Raw genomic sequence first — 12,152 nt, 5'->3', positions numbered from 1 at the left:
AGTAACTTATGTTATTGATTGACTCTAAATGTTTCAATTCAGATTTCTTTACCACTTTATTCATTTACCAAAGGCACTAAAACTAATTATGGTATCTACAATTTGTATTTAGCTTAAAAATAATCATCCGACAATCACATTTCGTAAATGATGTTTGTAGTCTACATGTTACTATCATAGCCAGCCTTTTTTGTTTTTTTTTTTGCTCTTATAAAGCTTATATATATCAGAGAAAAATGACTATTTACTTTAGGCAGTACAGGTCCATTTCTTAGAATACAAATAATTGAAGTCTTGCTAACTTATGATGGTGCTGTTATATGCTCTCAGGAGATTTATGGCAACCCAAGAACACTGGATCAAAGAAAAAGAAGGGACACTGAGGTTTTGACGATACGACGGGCAGGTAAACAAATATATGTAATATTATGTCTTGTATCTTAAATAGCTTGTGAGGGACAACATTTAATTTTAGATGTAACATATAATATAGGGAGACAGAGCTCTGCCACCACATTTTGTAGCAATTTATGGCCACCAATTAGGGTCCTCATGCTACATAATTGATGAATGAGATAATTGCTTGCTGTTGGATCTAGAAAGTAAAACTAAACAAAAGGTCATAACTAAGGGTTCAATTGAGCTGATTAGAGATTTTTATTTTGTTGAGAGAGGGACTACTATACAGTTTACCTATGCGGGTTTTGGGATATTTTTCATTTTACTGTGCAATGAAATAAACTAACCTATTAAAATTGTTCCGAATAAATTTTATGTGGGGGACTGATTGGACCAAAATATACTGCACAATATAGAAAGAGCATTTCATCTAAAGTACAGCAACAACAGTGACGTCTCATCACCTGATGTTATGGTACTATCCGAGTCCGAACCATGTGAACTTCAGGACTCGTCAGATAAAGATAAAGATTCAACAATGGAAGGTAATAGCCCTAATAATCCAAAAATTATGTGTGATCAAAGCTATTCATTAGTTGAGTTGAGCAAACAAAGTTTTGAAAGAGAAGAAATACTTGACAATGGGTAATGTGATACTTAATTTTTGTATTTACTCATAAATTTTATTTCTGGATAAGATTGAACTACATTTTAGAATAGAGACTAACAATTTAAAATATTCAGAAGCAGATACACTCCATATGCTTACTATAAGAAGACGCAGACACGTGCTGACCTGATTGGAAGTAGATTGGTAAGTTGATTCTAAATAATTCATCTCAATTTTATGCAAACACGTCAAATTCAGGTTATACATTTATGATAGATAATCTTAACAAATTCTTCCTACACTAACAATGGTTCATTTGTTGCAGTACCTGGGTGTTAATTTTGTTGCACATCTTATTCTATCTGGACATTGTTCAATTTGGCAAATCGTTGGTCCACCTTTTAGCAGAGGCAACAACATATTTTTTTATCTACTCAGGAGTGAAGGAAGAAATATAGAGTGAAAGTTCGGGGTTGAATGGACCAAATGTTGTCCAATGTATAAGTTAAAGGCAAAGGACAACATTATCCTGAAGTTGGATTTCCTGCGGACCTGTCAGATAGATCTGATAATTGAAAGATTTTAAAGTGTGTAGGTGATTGGGATCTTAAACTTTACTTTGACCATATTTTAAACTATGTCATGAAATATATTGTTCATATTTTTTCTTGTTATCTATAACTATATGAGAACTCTTATTTTGAATATGACCAACAATGACAACTAACAATTGGTATCTACATGAATTCTATAATATAATGAGTAAGATATACACAATGTATATACTAAGATATACATTTAGTTTACTCATTATAATATAGAGTTCATGTAAAGACCAGTGGTTAGTTGTCATTGTTGGTCATATTCAAATAGGAGTTCTCACATAGTTATAGATAACAGGATAAAATATGAATAATACATTTCATGACATAATTCAAAATATGGTCAAGATACAGCTTAAGATCCAAATCACCCACACGCTTTTAAATCTTTCAATTATCAGATCTATCTAGCGGTTGCGCAGGAAATCCAACTTCAGGATAATACTTCAACTTATACATTTTACAACATTCGGTCCATTCAACCCCGAACTTTTACTCTATATTTCTCCCTTCACTCTTGAGTAGATGAAAAAAAAGACGTTGTCTCTGCTAGAAGGTGGACCAACGATCTGCCAAATCGAACAATATTCAGATAGAATAAGATGTGCAGCAAAATTAATACCCAGGTACTACAACAAATGAACCATTGTTAGTGTTTATGGAGAATTTGTTAAGGTTATCTATCATAAATGAATAACCAAAATTTGACGTGTTTGCATAAAATTGAGATGAATTATTTAGAATCAACTTGTCAATATACTTCCAATCAGGTCAGCACATATCAAGGTCTTCCTATAGTAAGCATATGGAATGTATCTACTTGTGGATACTTTAAATTGTTAGTCTCTATTCTAAAATGTAGTTCAATGTTATCCAAAAATAAAATTTATGGGTGAAAACAAAAATTAAGTGTCACATTATCCGCTGTCAGGTATTTCTTCTCTTTCAGAACTTTGTTTGCGAAACTCAACTTATGAATAGCTTTGATCCCACATAACTTTTAGAGTATTAGGGCTTTTACCATCCATTGTTAAATCTTCATTTTCATCTGACGAGTCCTAAAGCTCAGATGGTTCGGACTTGGATAGTACCATAACATCAGGTGATGAGGCATCACTGTTGCTGCCGTACTTTAGATGAAATGCTCTTTCTACATTATGCAATATATTTTGGTCCAATCGGTCCCTCACTTAAAAGTTTTTATCCAAATCAATTTTAAAAGGTTGGTTCATTTAATTGCACAATGAACATTAAAATATCCCGAAACTCGCATAAGTAAACTGTATAGTAGTCGCTCTCCCAACAAAATAGAAATCTCTAATAAGCTCAATTGAACCCTTAGTTATGATCTTCTGTTTAGTTTTACTTTCTAGATCCAACACCAGACAATTATCCCACTCATCAATTACGTACCATAAAGACCCTAATTGGTGGCTATAAATTGTTACAAAACGTGGTGGTAGAGCTCTATCTCCCTATATTGCATGTTACATCTAAAATTAAATGTTTTCCCTCATAAGCTATTTAAGATACAAGACATAATATTACATGTATTTTGTTACCTGCTCGTCATATAGTCGAAACCTCAGAATTTCTTCTTTTCCTTTGATCCAATGTTCTTGGGTTGCCATAAACCTTTTGAGAGCATATAATAGCACTATTATAGGTTAGCGAGAATTTGATTATTTGTATTCTAAGAAATGGATCCGTATTGTCTAAAGTAAATAGTCATTTTTCACTGATATATTTAAGCTTTATAAGAGTAAAAAAAATAAAAAAATGGCTATGATAGTAACATATAGACTATAAACATCATTTACAGAATGTGATCGTCGGATGATTATTTTGAAGCTAAATACAAATTGTAGATACCATAATTAATTTCAGTGCCTTTAGTAACTGAATTGAGTGGTAAAAAAATTTGAATGGAAAGATTTAGAGTCAACCAACGACATAAGTTACTTCAACCCAAGCCAAGCTTAATAAAATATGACATAAAAATGGTTAATTAAACAATAATTATAATTAATCAGATAAAAAACTAACAACACTTTTGGTACATGATAAATTATTAATGAGTACAGTTATTTCATGAATCTTATACTAATATATCTGTTATTTTATTCGAAAAAAATTATTTTTAACACAACTACATAAAAAGTTATATAAAAACTACTCAAAAAATGAAATTATTAAGAAATCTTTTTTGTTCAATTGGGTTAAATTTCATCTATCCTTTTAACGAATCTTTATTTTTAAGTACTTAAAATAAATTGTTTGTTAATTTCTTTTTGAAGTTATCTTTTTATACTGAGCTCAAAACAGAATTTGGCCATTTAATAATGAGTTTAATGCGTTAAAACAAAATTTTTGAAGTTTTCTGACTGATAAAAAGAGATCTCTAAGAATGTATAACCTATTAAGTTTTCACGTCTTTATTATTGGTTGAAAGGGGTTAAAACTGTGACCTATGAAACCTAATTAAGTTTGTATGATTTGAAATTTTTTTTACTAAATATGGGATAATGGAACTAGCAATTTTACCAATCTAGGGTAGTATGTTCCTATGTCATGTACCAATTGAGTGTTACTGTATGTTCATTTTCTTATAGACATCCAGCGTAAGGATCAACGAGGGTTCAGTGTTTTATCTATTGGTATCATTTCTATCTGTATGCACCACCATTTAGTTTTGTGATGTTGCTAATCGTCTTCTCAGCACTAGAGAAGAGATTAACGGTTTTTCCTCTTACTGCAAAAGAAATTGTATTAGAATAATTACAAAAAATGAAATTTTTTTGTTTCTCTTAGTGTTAAGAGAGACTGTTAGAATTCAGATGTAGATGACATTTCACATGGATGGTTCGAACATTGGTTTGCTCTTCAGATGGATCTCAAGAAAGATGCTACTGACGCAAACTCTTATTCTGTACCTCTGCTGAAACTCCTTTCTCTCTTCTCTTTGCTTTGCTTACTTTTTTTTAATTAGTTAGTCACTAAACAAAGAGATATCTAAATGGTTTATATGTGTGGAGGGAGTTACAGTCTTTCTTTCTCCCTGACCCTAAATGACAATTAAAAAGAAAATTGAATAACCATTATTCGAGCATATGCATATAGATAGCTCATATGTTTTTGTTCCTTTACATATATGTCTTTTTGATTTTCTTGTGCCCACCTTTGGGTGGAAATTAATTCTTTAATTATTTATTTGCCAAATAATTTTAAGTCTTCTTTAAGCATAATGAATAACAGCAGCGGCAGTCATGGAGAATGAAGGAGAGGCGTCGTTTTTCTTTTTTTCATATTCAGTCGGTCGGGTTGCGGGTTCGGTCAGTTGGGGACTGGTAATGGGGCCTGAAGCTGTCCAAAATAAAAAAAACATTATGTATGGGTTCTGAGAAAAAAAAGATGTGTCATATTATATGGCGCAGTGAAAGGAATAAGGGCATGAAAATAAATAAAACTATTCTCCTCCCTTATCAGATCTCTCTCCGTCCATCTTTCTGCTTACCGGTACCCAATGTCTGCACCGTCACCAGAGCTAACACATAAAGTTTGCTCGCAATGCAAACAAAGGAAGCGTCAGTAGAGACTTCTCTTCAATTCATGAAAACCAACGCTCAATCCATACGCTGTTACTCAGCATGGATGGTTGTCGTTGGCAGTGTTATAGAGGTAATTGGTTTTTTTTTTTCAGAGTTGGCATAGTTACATAATTTCTTGGCCGAATATATCATGACAAATTATTTCTGTAATTTTAAAAGATTCATATTCCCGTTATACCTGCATCCCCGTAATGGCCGAATACATCATTTATTAATGTATCTAGCGGATTCTCTTGGTAAGGTGTCGCTTGCACTTCTAGACTACTTGGCTCAGCAGGTTATATCTCACAATGATGATTTCAAACAACCTAGTTTTGGGAAACAGCTCTAAGAGTAAGTGATCTAGAATTGTGTCTCTTTTATGTCATTTTCAAATGCAAATCGTGAACATGGACAACATATTCTATTTCAAATGGTCACTCTCACAAAAGCAAAATTAAGGAATCTAATTATGCCATTTTTGTATTTCTTTGTTGTTCGAGGTTTTTCAATCCGCATTCTATCCATTTATAACTAATTTATTCAACCAAAAAGTAAACAAAATTGTAACATAGAAAAGAAATAAGTAATTTATTTTTGTAAAGGAATTACTACATTAAAACTCATAATCATAATCATTATAATAAGTAATTTGTCTCTTTGATGCTATTTTATGTCTTATTGATTTTCTTTAAATTTTTTTACACAAAAATATTAAAATATTTTCTAAATATTGGTGTCATTTTATTGGTGTAGACTAATAGAGAATTTTAACAAGTTGTAACTTTGAAGTTTTAATCTTCTAAACTTCATTCGAAGTAAATATATTTTTTCGTATCACCTTTAAGAATTTGAATAATTATTTTATATATAATTAATTTGGTATTATTTTATACTGGGTTAGTTTTTTAATTAAATTTTGTCAAAAATATATTCAATATTCATTAAATATTCTAATTTTTTATGTCAAGCATTCTAAGTATAAAAAATTAAGTTCTAATTTAATTATTGGATGTTTTAAACCATTCAAGAATCGAAAAATACCATTCTAAACTATTTTAAAATATTTATCTATACAATTAATCATTTATTTTTATGTTGGTAAGAAACTTTAAAAAGAGTTATATTTTATAAATTTTATTTTCATGTAAATGTTATTATGTGTTTTTTATGTTCACGTTTCAGTCCCTAAAAAATATTTTTGAAGTTCTGTCATTGCCAATCAATTAAATAAACTAAAAGTAGAAAAAAAATTACTATAACCTAGAAGGGAGGATGCGTATAAACTAATAAAATTCCAAAAATGAGATACATAGAATTTAACAACAATAACTATTTTATTCAGAATAAAAAACATGTAACTACTCTATTGAGCTTGAAAATTACCTTGTAAAAAGATTCAACACAATAGTTTGGATTAAAACCGAATGTATCAATGAAATAGAAGCAACAAATATGCCAAATCAACTGTTCAAATATTGCAAGAACAATTTTCAAAAATAAAAAAATATTTAGTTTAGTATGTGCATCAACAAATAAAAAGAAAAAAGATAATATATATATATATATATATATATATATATATATATATATATATTTTGCTGACTTTAGTATGTGATAGTACGAAAATGTTAGATAACTAAAAAATTAAACAAATTTAGTTTTTTTATCTTGTTAGCATTACTTGTGATATTATCGGAAGAGGTTCTACTTGATTTTGCTAGATTCATTCTTTCTTTGTTGATGTCAATAATTTAATAATAGTATGATACTTTTTTAATAAGAATACTAGTAGTTTGTTGATAAAATTCAGCTAGATTTTTCTTCTGAATTCGTGATCAGTAATAATGTACATAAATATTCACATAGTAATAATATAAGGGATCTCATAAGTAACTACCATAAGAAACATGGAAATTGATTATGAATTTATAATCCAATGATCTTTCTTAAGGTGATTAAGTACAAACAGAAAAAAATAAACACATACAAGTAGAACTGTGTAATAATGCACAATCAATTACCTTCAGAGTTGGAAGAGCAAGAAAATTCAAACCTTAAAATGTATATACACACTAAATCTAATTATCTCAAAATAAAACTTCATTCAAATCATGCATGTGGTATTACAGAATGAAGAAGCAAAGCAAGATTTGCATGTACTGAAAATAAGATGATCCCTCATGTACTAAAATTCAACATTTTAATTCAAAGAATAGTAGCAGAAAATGTACTAAAATTCAACATTTTAGTTCAAAGAATAGTAGTAGAAACAAACCGGAGACTAAATGATTATAGGAGCTCTACTACAATGTCAGATTGTCAGGAGCCAATTTCACTAGAAACTAAAAAGATTAAATTTTTAGATGAAGATTAATGAATAATTTTTATGTCTAGCAAAATAAATTCCAACGTAAACTCTTTTTTTAATTAAAAAAGCATAAATATAACTTGTATGCACGATGAATGTAAAAAATATCAATACATATGTACAAACATCCTATTATGTATTGCTATATTTGTAAAAATATTTGACTTAACCACCCACTATCTAAAAAGTCACATAAACACAAGCATCTAATTGAATGATAGTATAAGTTTTACATCGTTCAGTATAACAACTAAATAATCTTTGAATGTATCAAGCTTCTTAAGAATAACTTGGTATCATCACGGAGAAAAAAGAGATAGAAAACATTAACTTGGTACCATAGATATAATTTTTTTCATTTATTTAATTTGCAGCATGCATCATCAGGAGGATTGAAGGACCCTAAAGATGAACAAAAAAACATGAACTTCCATGAGGAGTACCAAATGGCTTTAAGGACAAAATCCTATGTTAATTTCCTTAATAAAGCTCATGAATTACTCATTAATAATTATTTCAACCAGATTAAACTTTTATCAGAGAGACTCCTTGAACCATACCAAGAATCTATACCTTCCATTCTTGACAACACAACAAGAATCTTTTCCAAAGAGATCACATCAAGAACTAAGGAGTATGGTGTTAAGTTACTTTGACATCACTTACAGGCTTTAAACATTTGCATCCATATTCTCAAAAGCATCAAACAAGTCCAATCCAATTACCAATTCATACAAAGGGCACTAGACATTATTATTATTGTTGTTGACGATGATGAATCCTTAGAAAATTTCAATATTATAATTTCCGGGATCAATTTATTCATATTCTTAAGTAATCCATTTTCAAGACTTATTAACAACAACAATAGTAATCAAGAGTACTTCAAGCATATTAGTGATAAGCACTCATTATTATTGCAACATTTGAAGTCTATCATTACAAAAATTGGAAGGAAAATTAAGCTTATAAATTCCTTATTAAAGTCCTTAACAATCTTAGCCATAGGGAAGAAGCTAATAAGAAGATCAAAGTTCTCAACGAATTTTCATAGTAGAATTTTTTATCAACTAGACATTACATCAAAAGGGACATACATATTGAACACATAAAGGTAACGGTAAAATTCTGTTTGGAGAGAAATGAGGACAAGTTCTTCTCTTTGCAAATGGTGATGGAGTCAGCGTTGGAGAGAGACTCAAGTAGCAATTCTTTTAAATGGAGGACACATTAACCTAAAGAAATAAAGCTCTGTATAATCATCGCAACAAATTCCTCTTTTATTTTCTACCACACATGCAATTTAAAAATCAGGTTATAAATTCTAATAGTTTCCATCTGTGTGTATTATCAAATTGTTATCTTTGCATAGAAGTACAGCTGCAACTATGATTGCGAACAACAGCAGTAATGGAATGCGAACAGCAGAGACATAACCACGAACATCAGCAATCAATGAAGAAATGTGAAGAAGCAATCAATGAAAAAATGTGAAGAACAAAGCAGTTAGAATCTTAAAAAAGTGGGCGCAGAAAAGGGTGAGAGGAGGAGAATTAGATTTCGCACGAAGAACAGGATTTTTCATTTGCCAAATTGTGTGGGGGTCTGGGGAGATTCTTTTTAATTTAAGGGCTTGTTAAAAATCTTACTATTTAAAATTAAAATTTTCGTTAATAAATTTTTTAATAAAATAAAATAAAATATTTTATTTTTAAATTTAAATTTACAGGATTTTTTTAAAATTTTTGTTAACAAATTTGTACAATTTAATTTTTTTAAGTGTAAGTAGTGTGTAACTCATGTTATTTTTTATTCTGTATTTTTTTGACTCACCAAAATTAAGAGAATATGTTATAAATTTTTTTATTAAAGTGTGAGAATATATTATGAATCTTTCTGTACCCTAATTAAAATGTCAGATAAACGAAAATACTTTTGTGAATTGTTACTATTAATGTAATTGTAATATGAATTATACGAGAGAGTAAATTTATAAATTATTTAAAATTTATGAAGTCTAAAGAGTAACATTGCTTTAAGAGAAAATTAGTGTATAGAGCCGTTAGAAAAATTTAATAATTAAAAGAGACCTGCATTGGTCAGAATTATTAGGAACAATAAAATATTTTGTGATTAAGAATGATTATTAAGAATATTTAAGAATGATCAAATATTAAGAATTATCAAGATTGATTATTAAGAATTATAAAATATTTCGTGATTTGTTTTTTCTTTAGGTTATCTTTTTGGTCCGTCTTTTTTTTTTTTTTTTTCCTGTTCGAACTATGCTTTACGCCTGAACTTTTCTGCAAGTGTTATTATACCTCTTATTTAAATTATGTTCTAAATAAGTTTGTTGTTTTACTTTATAATTTTACTAAGTGCTATGAAACCAAATATAACAACGGTAGAATAAGAAGTAACAGAGGAAGAAAGAGAATGCATGATTTTATTTTCATTTTTATTTTTGTTTTATGTTTTTAAATATCTTGTGAAGATTATGGAAATAATGCATTTGAATCATGATATACGAATTGTGTAGAGTTTTTACGTGGATCGTCATTATTAAATCCTATAATGGTTATTCCATTTAATAAAGTTATCGTGTAATGAAATTCAATTTTATAACATTACTAACGAAGTTAAAGTTCACATTATCGAACAATAATTTGAAAAGAGAAATGTTTGAGAATTATTAGAATTTATTATTATTTAGTTATTAATTTAATTTTTTTAATTTAGTAATCAAATAATATATTTTATTTTATATTTTTAAAAATTGATAATTAATTAATAAATAAAAATAATAAATTTTGATGATCTCTAAAATTTTTCATATAAAAATTTATCCATCACAAAAAACAGGGACAAACTGAGTTTGAAGTGTAACCTATAATAAAAAGAAGAAATATATAAAAAAAAAAGACAAAAGTGGTCTAATAATAATATGGAGAAATTAGAAGAGAATCAAGAAAAAAAATCACTACAAGAAAAGTCGTTAAAATCGACGGCCAAATCGACGGTTTAGTCGTCGATAATATTGAAATTCGACGGCAAAATAGACGGCGCAATTGGTCGCTATAAAGCCTGTCGATTTTTCAAAATGCTTATAAAATTGACGGCTTTCATGGTCGTCGATAATAATTTAATAAAATCGACGTTGGTTCCGTCTGTAATATGGGTGTGAGAATTTTACATTCTTAATAAAATCGACAACATTGCCGTCGATATTATTATTTAAAATCGACGTCCTCTTTGTCGATAATTGATTCAATAAAATCGACAGCCTTTGTGTCGATATTTAACTCAATAAAATCGACAACACTTTTGTCTATAATATGTTTAATAAAATCGACGTCAAAGCCGTCGATATGTGCTTGAATAAAATCGACATCTTTGCCGACGATTTAATTATTTAGATTTGTCTATTTTAACTTTTAAAAGCGACAACTTTGCCGTCGATTTTAATAGTTATATGTTTTATTTTTTTTCTATTTGAAAAATAGTAAACCGTTAATACAAATAAACTTTTAAATATAAAAATAAAATTTAAACAGAATATTAGATAACAAGACAAATAAACTTTTAAATATAAAAATAAAATTTATACTAAATATTAGATAATGAGTTTACAAACTTATCAAAATAATAAATAACCCTCTAACATAAAGACTCAAGACAAGATAAATAACTAAACTTAGAGTTATATTCGTTTAAATTGCAATCTACTAATAATATAAAATATTCAAAGTAAAGTAATTAAATAACCTACTCATACTCGTCTAAATAATCATCTGAGTCATCAAAATCGTCAGAATCATCCTCCCTTTGGGAACTCTGTGGTTGTCCTGGTCGCTGCAGAATAGGTGGGAGTTTTCTACCTGGGGCTGGGGCTGTGCTTTTCTGAGAGCTTGGGAAAGTAAAAGGAGGAGGTGGGGGAACACGTGATCCAGAACTACTAGGACCCATGGCTCTCACATACTCAGTCAAACTGCTCAACTGATGACTAAATTGATCTATCTGTGAGTTACTGGTGTTGAGATCCTCACGCAAGGATTCAACAGTCTGTTGCCACTCTCTTTTCTCCCTTTGGTAGCGGTCTTCAAGCTCTCTATATTTAGCGGCATGTTGTTCAACTTTCCTATTGAGTATTATGATTCGTTCTCTAAGATCCAAAACATCAGCGCTGGTGGTCGTGGTTGGCCCATCAACTCGAGGCCGCACCATGGAAGAGTCCCTTACCTCACCCATGCCATATACCCTACCTCTTCGTTTTCCACCCACTGTCTCAATCCATATGCTTTTCTCAGAGACAGGCGGTGGATCAATTACACCAGCCTCTATAGCAACCTGCCGCTCTTGCTCGGCCTGAAACATACGCTCTTGAAATATATCCTAGAATGAGGAGAAATGATTGATAAACTACTATAAGTATTAATAATGTATAACAATTTGATAACAAAATAGTTACAATTAATAAAGGTAAGTTACCTTTGTCTTTTGGGAGTGTTCATCAACCCATTGAGTCCTATCCTCTTTGCGAGTATGAGTGTGCTCAAAAAACTCATCCATACGTGATTGTC

This window comes from Arachis hypogaea, chromosome 3, assembly GCF_003086295.3.
Source record: "Arachis hypogaea cultivar Tifrunner chromosome 3, arahy.Tifrunner.gnm2.J5K5, whole genome shotgun sequence".
NCBI lineage: Eukaryota > Viridiplantae > Streptophyta > Magnoliopsida > Fabales > Fabaceae > Arachis > Arachis hypogaea.
Note: the sequence above shows the minus strand (reverse complement) of the source record.